The sequence below is a fragment of the Macaca nemestrina genome, chromosome 2 (assembly GCF_043159975.1).
Source record: "Macaca nemestrina isolate mMacNem1 chromosome 2, mMacNem.hap1, whole genome shotgun sequence".
Classification (NCBI taxonomy): Eukaryota; Metazoa; Chordata; class Mammalia; order Primates; family Cercopithecidae; genus Macaca; species Macaca nemestrina.
In genome coordinates this window covers 95,441,525-95,458,916 of record NC_092126.1, presented here as the reverse complement: position 1 = coordinate 95,458,916, position 17,392 = coordinate 95,441,525, and the positions used below count along the sequence as shown (strand labels likewise).

At 39.1% G+C, this 17,392-nt stretch overlaps 1 long non-coding RNA gene and 1 pseudogene across 4 annotated transcripts in view; both read left to right on the top strand.

The window, feature by feature from the left end:
* The window catches only part of LOC105480096 (uncharacterized), a 121,401-nt gene that overhangs the window by 66,139 nt on the left and 37,870 nt on the right, over nt 1–17,392 (top strand). The window lies entirely within an intron of this gene.
* Nucleotides 9,948–10,604, top strand: LOC105480597 (eukaryotic translation initiation factor 4E pseudogene; annotated as a pseudogene).

Sequence of the window (17,392 nt, the reverse complement as noted above, 5' to 3'; positions counted from 1 at the left end):
AATGAGTTCTCTCATTATTATTATTTTTAACAAATAATGCTAGTAAAAGTTCCTACTTAACTAGAGTTTTGACTAGTTGTGACAACCAGGATCTCTCACCAGAACTTTGAGTTTAAAAGAGATTAATTTCAAGCAGATGAGTACTTCCTCCTGGGACAGCCTTCTCCAACCCAATGATCTTATGGTTGAGTATCTAAGCATATTTTTCTTACCTAAAAATAAAACCCAAGTTTTTTCCTTCCCTCCTTCCTTCCTTCCTTCCTTCCTTCCTTCCTTCCTTCCTTCCTTCCTTCCTTCCTTCCTTCCTTCCTTCCTTCCCGCCTCCCTCCCTCCCTCCCTCTCTCCCTTCCTTTCTTCCTTCCTTCCTTCCTTCCTTTCCTCCCCCATTTTTTGGGGGGGTTTTCTGGCTTTTGCTTTTCATATCCCATTCTGTTCACCTACAAAATGAAAATGGACTCACTGACCTGATGTAATCAAATGTTGTAAGTCAATATAAGTACAGCCAAGAAATTGAAGTTGGATTAAACTGAATGAGAGTTTGGGTCTAAAGTAATGTGACAGTAGACCTAAAAGGAAATTTATAAACTTTCTTTTTCTGTAATATTGTGATAGGCAGAATAATGCTCTCCACCCTACCCCAAATATGTCCGTGTCTTAATCCTTGGAGCCTACGAGTATGTTACATTACATGGCAAAGGGAAATTAAGATTGCAGCTAAAATTAAGGTTGCTAATTTGGTGATTTTATGATAGAGAGATCATACTGGATTATCTGGGCAGACCTGGTATACTTGCAAAAGTCTTTAAAAGTAGAAGAAGAAGACCGAAGAGGGGTCAGAATAATATGATGTAAAAAGAAGTTGATCTCCCCTTGCTGGTTTTGAGGATGGAGGAAGGCATCATAAGCCAAAAAAAGCAGGAAGCCATCAGAAACTGGAAAAGTCAAGAAAACAGATTCTCCCTCTGAGTCTACAGAGGGAATTCACCTCTGCTGACACCTTGATTTTGGCTCAGTGAGACCTGTGCTGAACTTCTAACCTATAGAACTGTGAGATAATAGATTTATGTTTTAAGCCAGCAAATTTCTGATAATTTGTTGTAGCAGCAATGGAAAACAAATACAAAATATATTCTCTGTCCTATAGTAATTTCTCTTTATTAACTTTTGGTGAGGAAGAATTTGTAAGGGAATACAGAGTTATCCTAACTTTTGGCTTATGATAATAGAGGAATTGGCTAGAATGAGTCAAAAATTATATTTTCTGTTACCCTTGAAACCAGCACGTTTGCAAAATGAAAGTTTTTATTGTTTTTCTGCAGCATTTTATTTATTTTATTTGTTTATTTATTTATTTATTTTTGAGGCAGGGTCTCACTTTGTCACCCAGGCTGGAGTGGCACAATCACGGCTCACTGCAACCTCAACCTCCTGGACTCAAGCCATCTTCCTGCCTCAGCCTCCTGCATAACTGGGACTACAAGCGTGCACCACCATGCCTGGCTAACTTTCAAATTTTGTTTTGTGTAGAGATGGGGTTCCACTATGTTGAACTTGAACTCCTGGGCTCAGGCGATCCTCCCACCTCACCCTCCCAAAGTGTTGGGATTACAGGCGTGAGCCATGGCGCTCAGCTCTGCAGCATTTTATATCTTATTTGCAAGAGCTGTGTGGATTTTCATTGGCTTCTTTCTTAGCCTGGGTTACCCTGGAAAGCAGAGATTGAGAAAAGAGCTTGCATTCAGGTAGTTTTTTTGGGAAGTGACCCAAGGAATCAGTAAGTGGAAGCACTTGTCATTGAGTCACATCCCCCATTGAGGGTTGCCTTGGGTGGTGATCTCAGACCCTGCACTTGAGCTGTGCGTGCATCCATGCCCAGTAAACTCCTGTGGGTATCCCACTTCTTCAGTACCAGAAAAATGCCACAGAAGGTCAATGATATGCCTGAGGAAATATGTGGTCAATGTTGGAGCTCTTCACCCCTTTTACCATGTAATTATTCACCACAGCCACAACTGCAAATGGCAACAGAAGACTGAGAAGAAGTGAGGCAGAACATAAGAGGCACCTGATTCAATCCATTCTCTGCATATGTTAAGACCAATTTGTCACTGAGTCTTCAAAGTATTGGCAGCTGCAATCACTCCAAAAAGAAGCTTAATGCAAAGGATTAGTATACTAAGCTGCAATCTCCACTGCCACAACTGAATCTGAGGTCATAATTGGTATTCATCATCTAGCTTCTCCAACATCCATTCTAGATTTCCCTCACCCTTGCCCAAAACTTCAGTTCCTCAATTGGCATGCCATCTCCATCCTTGAGGGATGTGAGCTCTTAGCTTCCTTGTCCTTACTGGGCTATGATTGCTAAAATTGACTATTGACCAGTATCATTTTGCATAGAAGTACCCAGAGACCCCCAGTGAATCCCTGTATTCCAGATTCTCTCTGTTCTCATTGTATGGTAAGAAACCCTACTCCTCAAGATAATCACATTTGATTATCTTCTGCAAGTATAGTAATTCTTTTCTTTGCTTGTTAGGTCGCTGGCATGAGGAACCCAAAGTAGAGGCGGTAGTCATAGTTTCCGCCTCATTGAGATTCTTATCAATTCTTTTAGTGAAAGCAGTACTCCTCTCGGTATTAGAACCTCTGAATCCTATAAAACCTAAAGGCGCAGGGACGAGAAGCACACATTCTGTAAGCAGACCACTTAGAATCCACTGGGAATGATGGTGAGAGGGTCAGACAACTATATAGACCTGTTTATTTCAGTTATTGGGGGCATAGCATGACTATTTGTTTAATTTATATACTTGTTCTTGGTGGACAATGTCCCAGCTTCACAGAGGTCTTTGCCCTGAGTTAGCACCTTAGTTGAACCTTTAATAAGCAATTCCATCATTATAAGTAGGTGATTTTTTTCAGGTGGTGCACTATGTGGTAGAAATAGTGAATCATTTGGTCATGAATTGATTGTTGCAAACTTTTCTCTGTAAAATAGAACCCTTGATTTTGACTGACAATATATGGGAATCCATATAATCAACAAGGTGCATTATATGCCTTTGAATGGTGGTGCTGTCAGACATGGCAGACAGGAATATCCAACTCCAGTAAGGATGAATCATTACCCCCTCCAGGGTGGAAGGAATTTGATCTAATCAACCTGCTACTGAGTGTTTGGCTGATCTTAGGTTTTGCTGCTCTATCAAAGGATTCATGCCAGGTTGTTAACAGAGTTTGGCAGGTTGTGTATTCAACAGCAGCCTTAAATAGTGGGAGCCCATACTGTTGGGTTCTCCCATGCACAACCTCTATTCCTGTTACTGTTGGGACTTCATTATTGGACCTAATGGATAAGCACATTGGGCGGTCAAGGACAGTGGCTATCTGACATCCACGGGATGATTAACTTAAGGATTCCAGATGATAATTCAAGCTTCGGTTTTCTCCTTTAACTTGAAAGTATTTACACGTATTTCATTGGGTTACAATAAGGATAAATGAGATAATTTCAGCATTTAACATGTTCTCAGTTCATGCTAGCTACAGTGTTAATGCTAGAGCTAATGTCACTTACTTTAAAAATAGATTTCTTAGAATTGTCTCCATAAAAGAAAATACTAACAAACGACAGAAGGAGGAGACACAGAAGAAAGGGGAGAATGGAAAGCAGAGGAAAACATAAAAAAGGTATAGAGAAAAAAGAAAGAAAGAAAGGAAGATATAAAAACCAAAGAAAATGATTTTAAAATGATAGAAAGAAAAGAAAGAAAGGGAGAGAAAGAGACTTCAGCTACCAGGGTGCTATGAATAAAGGTATGAGACATGCCAGAGGCCATGTGAAAGCAAATGTTTTTCTGAATGTGCTATAATACTGTTGCATATTTCAACAACTCAGCACTGGCTTTGGCTCAAGTAAAGCCGAAGGTTCAGGTTTAAAACTGTAGTCATGAGAGTGACAACACCAGCATGGCAAACAGAAGCTTCTGACTCGCCCTCCACCCACAGGTGCACCAAATAAACATCTATCCATGGATCAATTCCCTCTAAGAGAAAGTCGGAGACTAGTTGAGAGACTCCCATCCACTAAGCAACTAAGAAAACAACATAAAACAGATAGGAGACGCCCAGGCACACTTGGGCACAGACCTCACCCTGGGCACTATGCCATAAAATTGGAAAAAGGAGTCTCCAACACCCAGTTTCTTCCCGTGGAGAAGAGTGTCTGGACTCACACAGAGGACCTTGACCTCATGCTTCCCTGTTGTTTTATACACTGTGGGGATTAGACACACACGTGTCCCCCCAGGCTATAGGAAATAAAGTGGTGGTCTTATATAGATTTTCAGGCATCTCCAGGTATTTCATCTCCCAGGAGCATTGCACAGAAGAGGCTTTAAAAAACCACAGCCCTCTGTTGCCTACTCTCACCATAAAACACTTTCAGTGGCTGCCAAGCAGGCAAGTGGCCTGGCTTCAAGCTAACTTGCATTGTATAGTTAAAGAGACAGCCAATTATTAACTCACCACCAGTCTGGAAGGAGTTTGCACCCATACTAAGCACCTCAACTTTTACCACATCCACCTAAAAGACTGTATGATTAATCTCATGACTCTTGGAGCAGAGGGGAGTAGCATGCCCATATCTCCCTGGATAGCAAGAGAAAAATAGTGTCTTTAAACATGCATGCAAGCACCATCAGGGACTTCATCCCTCTGGAGTGGTGCAGAGAAGCGGCCTAAAAAAGTACAGCTAACTCCCTGTTTTTCCACCAGAAGGAGATTAGGACACACACTGAGAGCACCAAATTGTTAAAGCTTCCTATTGAAGGGCTCCATCCTAAACCTAATAGCTCTGGGAACAGAAGGAAATAAACATATGTGAGTCTTCCCTGATCCCAGAACAAAGAGGTGATTTTAAATGGGCATCCAAATACTTCCAGGGGCTATAACCTCTTGGGGCAGTGCAGGAAAGAAGCAGGCACATGGAGCTCTCCCTTTCTCTTCATAAGGGGCTTACCACACCCACACTCAGTGACTACTTGACAGCTTGGCCTCTAATAAACTTGCATCAGGGAGCCCGTGAGGCAAGCAAACAGTACCTCTCCATTAGCTGAAACCAGAGCTTGGCACTTATTTCCCTGGCTTGCCACAGAGATAAATTCAGGCCTATCCAGTCTTTCTGGGAGGAGTTTGGCCAGGCATCATGTGCCACAACTTCCATAGCTCCCACCCAAGGGACTGTTTCCTTAACAACCTTGCTTTGGAAGATCAGAGGACTTTGCTATTTGAAGTAACCCAGGGCCATAGAAAACAAACAGGTGGATGTATGACGGGCCTACTCCCAGAAGCTATCTCTCCAGAATCAGAAGGTGCAACCTGAACGTGAGTCAAGGCATTTGCCACAGCTCTTCTCCTGGACTAGTCTAGAGAGAGTGGGATATAGACACCTGAACCCAGCCTCACTGTGAGACAGAAAGATTTGGAACTCACACCCAATCCCCCAAGCTTTCCAGCTACATCTAAAGAGTCTGACTTCCCTCAAACTCATCTTGGGATACTGACAAGACATGGTACATCCTAAATTTTAGGGGGCTGTATTTGTCCATTTTCACATTGCTGATAAAGGCAAACCCTGGGCAATTTACAAAAAAAAAAAAAAGAGGTTTATTGGGCTTACAGTTCCATGTGACTGGGGAGGTCTCACAATCATGGTGGAAGGTAAAAGGCATATCTCACGTGGTGGCAGACAAGAGAAGAGGGCTCATTCAAGGAAACTCTCATTTTTATGTAACCATCAGATCTTGTGAGACTTATTCACTATCATGAGAACAGCACAGGAAAGACCTGCCCCAATGATTCAATTACCTCCCACCAGATCCTTCCCACAACATGTGGAAGTTCAAGGTGAGATTTGTGTGGGGACACAGTCAAACCACATCATTCCACCCCGACCCATCCCAGATCTCATGTCCTCACATTTCACAACCAATCATGCCTTCCTAACAGTCCCCCAAAGTCTTAACTCATTTCAGCATTAACTCAAAAGTCCACAGTCCAAAGTCTCATCTGACAAGGCAAGTCCCTGTTACCTACAAGCCTGGAAAATCAAAAGCAAGTTAGTTACTTCCTAGATATAATGGGGGTATAGGTACAGGCATTGGACAAATACAGTCATTCCAAGTGGGAGAAACTGGCCAAAGTAAAAGGGTTACAGGCTCCATGAAAGTCCAGAATCCAGCAGGGGGGTCAGATCTTAAAGCTCCAAAATGATATCCTTTCACTGCATGTCTTACATCCAGGCCACACTGATGCAAGAGGTTCCCATGGTCTTGGGCACTCTGCCTCTGTGGCTTTGCAGGGTACAGCCTCCTTCCCGATTGCTTTAACAGGCTGGCATTGAGTGTCTGTGACTTTTCCAGGTGCACGGTGCAAGCTGTCAGTGGATCTACTATTCTGGGGTCTGGAGGACGTGGCCCTCTTCTCAGAGCTCCACTAGCTGGTGCCCCAGTAGGGACTCTGTGTAGGCCTTCCCTTCTGCATTGCCCTAGCAGAGTTTCTCCATGAGAGCCCTTCCCCTGCAGCAATCTTCTGCCTGGGCATCCAGGCGTTTCCATACATATTCTGAAAGCTAAGTGGAGGTTCCCAAACCCTAGTTCTTAACTTCTGTGCACTCATAGGCTCAACACCATGTGGAAGCTGCCAAGGCTTGGGGCTTGCACCCTCTGAAGCCATGGCCCAAGCTCTACATTTGCCCCTTTCAGCCATGGGTGGAGTAGCTGGGATGCAGGGCACCAAGTCCCTATGCTGCACATAACATGGGGACCCTGGGCCCAGCTCAGGAAACCATTTTTTCCTCCAAGGTCTCTGGGCCTGTGATGGGAGGGGTTTCCATGAAGACCTCTGACATGCTCTGGAGAAATTTTCCCCATTGTCATTGTGATTAACATTCAGTTCCTCATTATTTATGCAAATTTCTGCAGCCAGCTTGAATTTCTCCTCAGAAAACGGGATTTTCTTTTCTATGGCATTGTCAGGCTGCAAATTTTCCAAACTTGTATGCCCTGTTTCCCTTTTAAAACAGAACACCTTTAACAGCACCAAGTCACATCTTGAATGCTTTGCTACTTAGAAATTTCTTCTGTCAGATACCCTAAATTGTCTCTCTGAAGTTCAAAGTTCCACAGATCTCTAGGGCAGGGGAAAAATGCTGCCAGTCTCTGCTAGAACATAACAAGAGTCACCTTTGCTCCAGTTCCCAACAAGTTCCTCATCTCCATCTGAGACCAACTCAGCCTGGATTTCATTGTCCATATCATTATCAGTATTTTGGTCAAAGCCATTCAACAAGTCTCTTGGGAGTTCCAAACTTTCCCACATTTTCCTGTCTTCTTCTGAGCCCTCCAAACTGTTCCAACCTCTGCCTGTTACTCAGTTCCAAAGTTGCTTCCACATTTTCAGGTATCTTTTCAACTGCGCCCCAATCCTGGTACCATTTTACTGTATTAGTCCATTTTCATACTGCTGATAAAGACATACCTGAAACTGGACAATCTAAAAGAGAAAGAGATTTATTGGACTTACAGTTCCATGTGGCTGGCGAGACTCTCAATCATGCCAGAAAGTGAAAGGCACATCTCACATGGCAGCAGACAAGAGAAGACAGCTTGTGTAGGGAAACTCTCATTTTTATATAACCATCAGATCTCATGAAACTTATTCACTATCATGAGAACAGCATGGGAAAAGACTGCCCCAGTGATTCAATTACCTCCCACCAGGTCCCTCCCAGAACACATGGGAATTCAGGATGAGATTTGGGTGGCAACACAGCTAAACCATATCAAGGACCATGAAAAACAGAGATAGCAATCTGGACAAACACAAGGATTAGAGAGGCATCTTAAAATCTCTGGCTGGATTAATCGGTGAAAACCTTCTCCATACAAGCTTAGTCTAACAAGATGGAGAGGTAGGTGTCTTATCTAATGTACAGAAACCAACACAGAGAATTAAGTAAAATGAAGAAATAGGGAATGTATTCCAAACTATAGAACAAGATAAATTTTCAAATACTGACCCAAATGTAGTGGAGTTCTGTGATTTACCTGACAGGAAATTGAAAATAATGATCATAAAGATGCTCATAGAGATCAAGACGGCGATACAAGAACAAAGATTTTCAACAAAGAGAAAGTATAAAAAGTACTAAACAGAAATGAAAGATCTGAAGAACGCTATAACTGAACTGAGAAATTCAATGGAGGGGTTCAATGGTAGTAGTAGACTAGGTTAAGCAGAAGAAAGGATTGGTGAACTTGAAAACAGATTACTGGACATCATCCAATCTGAGGAGCAGAAAAGAAAAACAAATGAAGAAGAGTGAGGACAGCTTAAAGTGACTTATCAAACACCGTCAAGAAGAACAACTTATGCATCATTGGTGTGCCAGAAGTAGAAGAAAGAGAGAAAGGAACAGAAATATATTCAAAGAAATAATGGCAGAAAACTTCCTAAGTCTAGAAAATAAATTAGAAAGATAGATTGAAAAACTCTGTAAGGATATTGAATAAGAGAACTCCAGAGAGATCCACACCATGACACACCATAGTCAAACTGTCAACAGTCAAAGCCAAAGAGACAGTGCTGAAAGCAGCAAGAATAAAAGCAAATTGTGACATATAGAGGAACCCCCATAAATCTATCAGTGAACTTCTCAGCACAATCTTTGCAAACCAGAATAGAATTGAATAATATATTCAAAATCCTAAAAGAAAAAGACTGCCAGTTAAGAAAACTATATTCAGGCAATCTTGTCTTTCAAAAACAAAAGAGTGATAAAAACTTTCTCAGACAAAATCTGAGAGAATTTATTATGCCAGATCTGCATTACAAAAAAATGCTAAAGGAAGTTCTTTAAGCTGAAGGAAGAGGATGCTAATTAGTATCATAAAGTCATATGAAAGTATAAAACTCACTGGTAAAAGTAAGTATGTTGTCAAATACAAAACACTCTAATACTATAATGGTGGTGAGTAAATTGATTGTATCTGTACTATAAAGGTCAAAAGGCAACATTATTTTTAAAAGGCTTGATAATTACCTATGGAATATATTATAGAAAGATGTATAGTGTGAAATCAAAAACATAAAACATGGGACGAAGGGAAGTAGAAGTGGCGAGTTTGTGTATACAATCAAAATCAAGCTGTTCTAAGCATAAATAAATCTGTTATAAGATGTTTTATGTAAGCCTCAGGGAAACCACAAAGCAAAAGCTTATAATAGATACACAAAAGATAAAAAGAAAAGAACCAAAGGATACCACTATAGAAAGCCATCAAACCACAAGGAAGAAAGCAAGAGAGGGAGAAGTGAACAAAAGATTTACAAAACAACTAGAAATCAATAAATTGAAAAGAATAAGTTCATACCTATCAATAATAAATAATAATGTACATGGATTAAATTCTCCAGTTAAAAGTGTAGAGTAATTGAATGGAGGCTGGGCGTGGTGGCTAATGCCTGTAATTCCAGCACTTTGGGAGGCCAACGCAGGCAGATCACTTGAGGCCAGGAGTTCGAGATCAGCCTGGCCAACATGGTGAAACCCCATCTCTACTAAAAATACAAAAATCAACTGGGTGTGGTGGTGGGTGCCTGTAGTCCCAGCTACTTGGGAGGCTGAGGCAGGAGAATCGCTTGAACCCAGGAGGTGGAGGTTGCAGTGAGCTGAGATGGTGCCACTCCACTCCAGCCTGGGCGACAGAGTGTGACTCTGTCTCAAAAAAAAATAATAAAAATAAAAAAGGGTAGAGTAATTGAAAGGATTAAAAAAAGAAAAAAAGAAAAAAACACCAAAATATATACTGCTTACAAGAGGCTCTACCTTACCTGTAAGGACACACACAGATTGAAAATGAAGAGAGAGAGATCGATCAAAGATGGTGACTATTGAACAGGAGAACACCCCTACTTCTAATCCCGCGACTACAGAAGAGGAGAAAACAGAAGCTATTCAGGAGGTTGCTACCCCAGAACACTATATTAAACATCCTCTACAGAACAGATGGGCCCTCTGGTTTTTTTTTAAATGATAAAAGCAAAACTTGGCAAGCAAACCTGTGGCTGATCTCTGAGTTTGATACTGTTGAAGACTTTGGGCTCTGTACAACCATATCCAGTTGTCTCATAATTTAATGGCTGGCTGTGACTACTCACTTTTTAAGGGTGGTATTGAGCCTATGTGGCAACATGAGAAAAACAAACTGGGAGGATGATGGCTAATTACACTGAACAAATAGCAGAGATGAAGTGACCTCGATCACTTTTGGTTAGAGACACTGCTGCGCCTTATTGGAGAATCTTTTGATGACTACAGTAATGATGTATGTGGCGCTGTTATTAACGTTAGAGCTAAAGGTGATAATATAGCAGTATGGACTACTGAATGTGATAAGAGAAAAGCTGTTACACATATAGGGAGGGTATGCAAGAAAAGGTTAGGGCTTCCTCCAAAGATAGTGATTGGTTGTCAGTCCCACGCAGACAGAGCTACTAAGAGCCACTCCACCACTAAAAATAGGTTGTTGTTTAAGTAGACACCTTCTGAGTATTCTCATAGGAGACCGTGTCAAGCAGTTGAGATTTGGGAGCCGAACCAAAGCCTCTTCAAAAAGCAGAGTGGATTGCATTTAAATTTGACTTCCATCTAAATGTTGCTAAGATATAAGAGAAGTCTCATTCGCCTTTGTCTTGTACTTGGGTGCTTTTTTTTTTTTTTTTTTTTTTTTTTTTGACTAGTGTGTCCACTATCCCAATCAAAGAATTACAGTACACATCCCCAGAATCCATAAATGTGTTCCTGGCCCACTCTGTAATAGTTCAGTAGAATTACCATTAATTACATATACATTTTACCTATCCACAATATTCAAAAAACAACTTGGCATTTTTACACTTTACACACAAAAAAAATACTGTTGATGTTCTATTGTATGCAGGAGCATATTTTGCTGGTTTGAAAGATTATGATGCATATAGTTTTCTAGCAATTTTCTTTGTTTCTTTTTATAGCATTGTCTTTGCTATACTCTTGCTGATGACTACTAGATTATAACTTATTTGTTTTTCTACTTGATAACAGTGATTCTGATTTCAGTTTTTCATTTGTTTTGCTTTTGTTCTTTTCCTCATGTAACATTGGTGAAGGATACAGGAATACGACACAAAGGTGGAATAAACATTAGTTTTGTGCGAAAAATAAAAGAAAATGAAGAGATAGAAAAATACATTCTATGCAAATAAAACCCCTCCAAAAAAGGCGGAGTAGCTATACTTACATAAAATGAATTTTAAGTCAAAAATTGTAAAAAGAGATAAAGATGGTCATTATATATGGTAAAGGGAGCAATTCAGCAAGGTGATACAACAATTGTAAATATCTATGCATCCAACACTGAACACCTAAATATTTAGAGCAAATATTAATAGATCTAAAGGAAGAGATAGACTGGCAATACAATAATAATAGGGAATGTCACCACCTCACTTACAGCAAACAACATATCATTCAGACAGAAAATAAAAATATAACATTAGAGTGAAACTACACTCTAGACCAAGTGGCCCTGACATTTACAGAATATCTCATCCAATAGCTGCAGAATATGCATTTTCTCATCAGCACGTGGAACATTGTTATGAAACAAAATAAGGCTTAGAAAAGTTTTAAAAAATTCAAATAATAACAGTTGTATTTTCTGATCACAGTAGAGCAAAACTAAACGTCAATAACAAAAGGAATTTTGGAAACTATACAAATACATGGAAAATAAACAACATGCTTGGAAATGACCAATGGGTCAATCAAAAAATTAATAAAGAAATTTAAAAACATTTTGAAACAAATGAAAATGGAAACAGAATATACAAATACCTATAGGATACAGCAAAAGTAGCCCTAGGAGGGAGGTTTACAGCAATAAACAAATACATAAAAAATAGAAATATTTCAAATAAACAGCCTAATGATTTCCATTTCCTCAAGAATGGAAAAGCAAAAACAAATCAAATGAAAAATTATTAGAAGAAAAGAAACATGAAGATCAGAGCAGAAGTAAATGAAATGGAGATAAAAATACAAAAGATAAATGAACTCAATAGTTGTTTTTTGAAAAGATAAGCAAAATCACTAAACTTTTAGCTAGAAAGTGAGAATAATGGAGAGAAGATTCAAATGAATAAAATCAGAGATGATAAAAGAGACATTACAACTGATGCCACAGAAATATAAAGGATAATTAGAGACGATTACAAACAACTATATGGCAACAAGTTGGAACACCTAGAAGAAATGAATCACTTTCTGGACACATACAATCTACCAAGATAGAATCATGAAGAAAGAGAAAAATTGAGCAGATAAATAACAAGTAACAAGATTGAATCAGTAATAAAACATCTTTTAACAAAGAGAAATCCAGGACTAAACAGCTTCACTGCTAAATTCTACCAAACTTTTAGAAAACTAATTCCAATTCTTCTCAAGTTACTCCAAAAAATCAAAGGAGAGGGAATTCTTCAAAACTTACTCTGGGAGGCCAGTGTTTCCCTGATAACAAAACCAGACAAAGACACAACAACCGCAAAACAACAACAACAACAACAACAAACCTATAGGCCAATATCTCTGGTGAACACCGATGTAAAAATTCTTAACAGAATACTAGCAAACCAAATCCAACAGCACATGAAAAAGATTATACACTATGATCAAGGGGGTTTTACCCCAAGGATGCAAGGCTGGTTTAACATATGCAAATCAATAGATGTGATACATCACTTCAACAGAATGGACAAAAGCTATATGATAATCTCGACAGATGCAAAAAAAGAATTTGATAAAATTCATTATTGTGTCACAATAAAAAGTCTCAAATTCGTTATAGAAGGAACATATCTCAAAACAATGCATACCATATATAATAAATCCATATATAACATCATACCAAATGGGAAAAAAGCCTTTTCTCTAAGATCTGGAACAACACAAGAATGCCCACTTTTACCACTTTTATTCAACACGGTGGTAGAAGTTCTAGCCAGAGCAGTTAGGCACGAGCAAGAAATAAAGGGCATCCAAATTGGCAAGGAGGAAGTCAAATTGTCTTGTTTGCAGAAAAGCCTAAAAATTCACCAAAAACTCTTACAACTAATAAACAAATTCAGTAAAGTTTCAAGATACAAAATCAGGGTGCAAAAATCAACAGCGTTTCGATACAGCAATGGCAAACGATCTGAAAAAGAAATCGGGACAGCAATTCCATTTACAATAGCTACCAAACAAACAAAATTTCTAGGAATAAATTTAACTGAAGAGATGAAAGATCTCTACAATAAAAACTATAAAACACTTATGAAAAATTAAAGAGGACATGCAAAAAATGGAAAGATATTTCATGTTTATGGGTCAGAACAATTAATATTGTTAAAATGCCTATACGGTACAGATTCGCTGCAATCCCTATCAAAATTCCAATGACATTCTTTACAGAAAACAATTCTAGAATTTGTAAGGAACCACATATGACCCTGAATAGCCAAAGCTATTCTGAACAAAAAGAACAAAGCTGGAGACAGCACACTACCTGACTTCAAAATATATTACGAAGCTATAGTAACCAAAATCACATAGTACTGGAATAAAAACAGACACATACACCAGTGGAACAGAATAGAGGATCCAGAAATAAATCTATGCATTGACAGCCAACTGATTTTTGACAAATGTACCAAAATCACTCACTGTGGAAAAGATGGTCTCTTCAATAAATAATGCTAGGAAAACTGGATATCCATATGCAGTAGCACAAAAGTAGACCCCTGTCTTTCACCATATACAAAATTAGGCTAGAGTTGATTTTACATGTAAGACCTGAAACTATGGAACTATTAGAAGAGAACATTGGGGAAATGCTTCAGAACATAGGTCTGGGCAAATGTTTTTTGAGTAAGACGATAAAAGCCCACAAAAGCAAAAATAGACAAGTAAGATTACATCAAGCTAAAAAGCTTCTGCACAGCAAAGGAAACAACAGGGCGAAGAGCCAATACACAGAATAGGAGAAAATATTTGCCAACTATCCATCTGACAAAGGATTAATATTTAAAATATATAAGAAACTTAACAACCAACAACCAACAGCCAACAACCCAACAGCAAAAAATCAAAATAATCCTATTAAAAATTTGCATGTAATCTGAATAGACATTTATCAAAAGAAGACATACAGTGGCCAACAGGTACGTGAAAAAATGCTTGACATCACCGATCATCAGAGAAATGCAAATCAAACCACAATAATCTATTATCTCATTCCAGTTAAAATGGCTGTTATCAAAAAGACAGAAAATAACAATTGCTGGTGAGGATGAAGAGAAAGGGAAACTCTTATACACTGATGGACGGGAATGTAAATTAGTACAGCCATTAAAAAAACAGTGAGGAAATTCCTCAAAAAAACCCTAAAAATAGAAGTACCATATAAATCAGTAATCCCACTACTGGGTATATCCAAATGATAGGAAATCAGTATATTGAAGAGATAGAAGAGATAGCTACACTCCTAAGTTTATTGCAGTATTATATCCCAGCTAAGATATGGAATCAACATAAGTGTCTATCAACAAATAAATGGATAAAGAAAAGGTGGTGTATATATATATGTGTGTGTGTGTGTATATATATATATATGCGCAATGGAATATGATTTAGCCATAAAAAAAGAATGAAATTCTCTCATTTGCAGTTGTGGCAACATAGATGAACCTGGAGGATATTATGCTAAGTGAAAAAAGCCAGGCACAGAAAGAAAAATACCACATGTGCTCACTTATATGTGGGAGCTAAAAAAATTGATCTTATAGATGTAGAGGCTGGAATAATAGTTACTAGAGGCTGGGAAGGGAGGAGGAGTAAGGACAAGTTTATTAAGAGGTACAAAATTACAGTTAGGTGGAAGAAATAAGTTCTAGTATTCTATATATAGCATAGTGGGGTGACCATAGTTAACAATAATTTGTTGTATATTTCAAAATAGCGAGAAGAGAGAAATTTGAACATTCTCAACACAAATGATAAATGTTTGAAGTAATGGATATCTTAATTATTCTGATTTGATCACTAAACATTGTATACATATATTGAATTATTACATGTACTCCATAAATGTGTACAATTATTATGTATCAATTAAAAATAAATTTTTAAAACCCCAAAACCGTAGTCATGATTATCTGTTATGCCAATTATATCTTGCTTCCTAGTAAAACCACCCCACAGTGTAATGGCTCACAAAAACATTATATTATTATTGCTCTTATTTCTGTGGGTTGACTGTGCTCAGCTGGATGGTTCTTGCTTGGGATCTTTCATGTAATTACAGTCAGAGATCAACTAGAGTCTTCTGAAGTATTGACTGAGCTGTATGTACAAGATAATTCATTCAAACATCTAGTAGTGAGGGTGACCGTTGGGCGGAGCACCCGTGTGTGACCTCTTCACATGACTTGAGCTTCCTCAGTTTATAGCAGCCTCAGGGAATTCAGGCTTTTTGTTGGTAGTGGTATATAATAGGAAAACTCCCAACTGTTTTCTCCTGTTATACTATCAACATAGAATATCTCTGGTCACCAAAATGTGGGAGTTTTCCTAAACCAAGCAGTTATCCCGTGGACACCAACTGAGTGCCCTAGGACTCAACTCAGTTTTGAAACCGTCTACCTGGAGATAACATTAGATCCCATAGGTTAATGGCTCAGTCTCACAAGACTGCCCCTACTTCAGATGCCAATCATAAGTAGTAGGTTCCCAGCTTACCCACAACTTCTGTCTGCCGTGGTTGCAAACTGGAGTTTTCCACAACCCCCTTCTTGGGTTTGAACATTTGCTAGAGTGACTCACAGAACTCAGGAAAGTGGTTTACTTACATTTACTGATTTGTTATAAAGAATACACCAAAAGATACAGGTTAACAGGCAGATGAAAGAAATGCACAGGGCAAGGTATTTAGAGAGGGGTGAGGAACTTCCATGCACTCTCTAAGTGCACTTTCCTCCCAGGACCTCCATATGTTCAGCCTCCTGGAAGTTCTCTGAGTGCTAAAGTTCTGGGATTTTTATGGAGGCTATATTATGTAGGCATAATTGACTGTTAACTCAATCTTCAGCCCCTCTCCCCATCCTAGATAATGAGGTGTGGGGCTGAAAGTTCAAGCTTCTAATCATGGGTTATTCCCATTAACCATGGGTTAGCACACATTCAGGAGCCCACCAAAAGGCACCAAAAAAAATGCTCCTAGCACCCACAAAATTCCAAGAGATTAGAAGCTCTGTGTCAAGAACTGGGGTCAAAGACCAAATATTAGAACGAATGCGTCCCTTAGCACCCTGATTACGCAGGAAAGTACAAGGGTTTAGAAGCTCGTGCCGGAGTGACCGGCCTCAGAGACCAACTATGTATGCCATCTTATATCACAATGTCACAGGGCTCCAAGGGAGCAAGGCAGAAGCTACCAATCCTCTGAAAGCCTAGCCTTGAAGCTGGCCTAACTTTGCCTTTACTCTACTCTGTTGGTCAAATAAGTGACTAAGGTCAGCCCAGATTCAAGGGGAGGGGAAATAGATTCCACTTCTCAATGGAATGAGTAGCAAAAAGTTTGTACTTTAGTTTTCTGCACTTCCTCTCAAAAGATGCCACTATGTAGGACACCAGCATGATTTCTGGGCCCCCATGAATCAACAGAAACACTGTTAGAAGGCCATTGTATGGGCGGAGTTGAAAAGAGAGTAAAGTCAGATGTGGTAGCATGTGCCTGTAGTCCCAGCTACGCACGAGTCTGAGGTGGGAGAATCACTTGGGGCCAGGAGTTCAGGGCTGCAGCACACTGTGACTGTGCCTGTGAGTAGCTAGTGCACTCCAGCCTGGAAAACATAGCGAGACCCTGTCTGTAAAAATAAGTAAGTAATAAAAATAAAAAAGAGTAAAAATTATAATCTTTGTCCTTAGGAGGCTTAACACTTAATTAACCTGGAAGGAAGATAAATGCTATTTAGAATGAAATATCTTACTCTGCTTCCACATGTTAGATCAGGAGCATTAGTTAAGGCACCAGATATCTCAAAGACCACTGGATTTTTTTTTTTAAGGCTTATTACATTATAAAATTTAGTAGAAATTTTGAGACGGAAAAGAAGACCTGTTTAGGTCCAATTAGGAGAAATTTAGCCAGAATGGCTAAATTGCTTTGCATTAAGATATTAATGGTAATTGTGGATTTTGGGTAGCAGCAGGCAGGTGCTATAACTAAGAAAAAAAAGAAAGAAATGA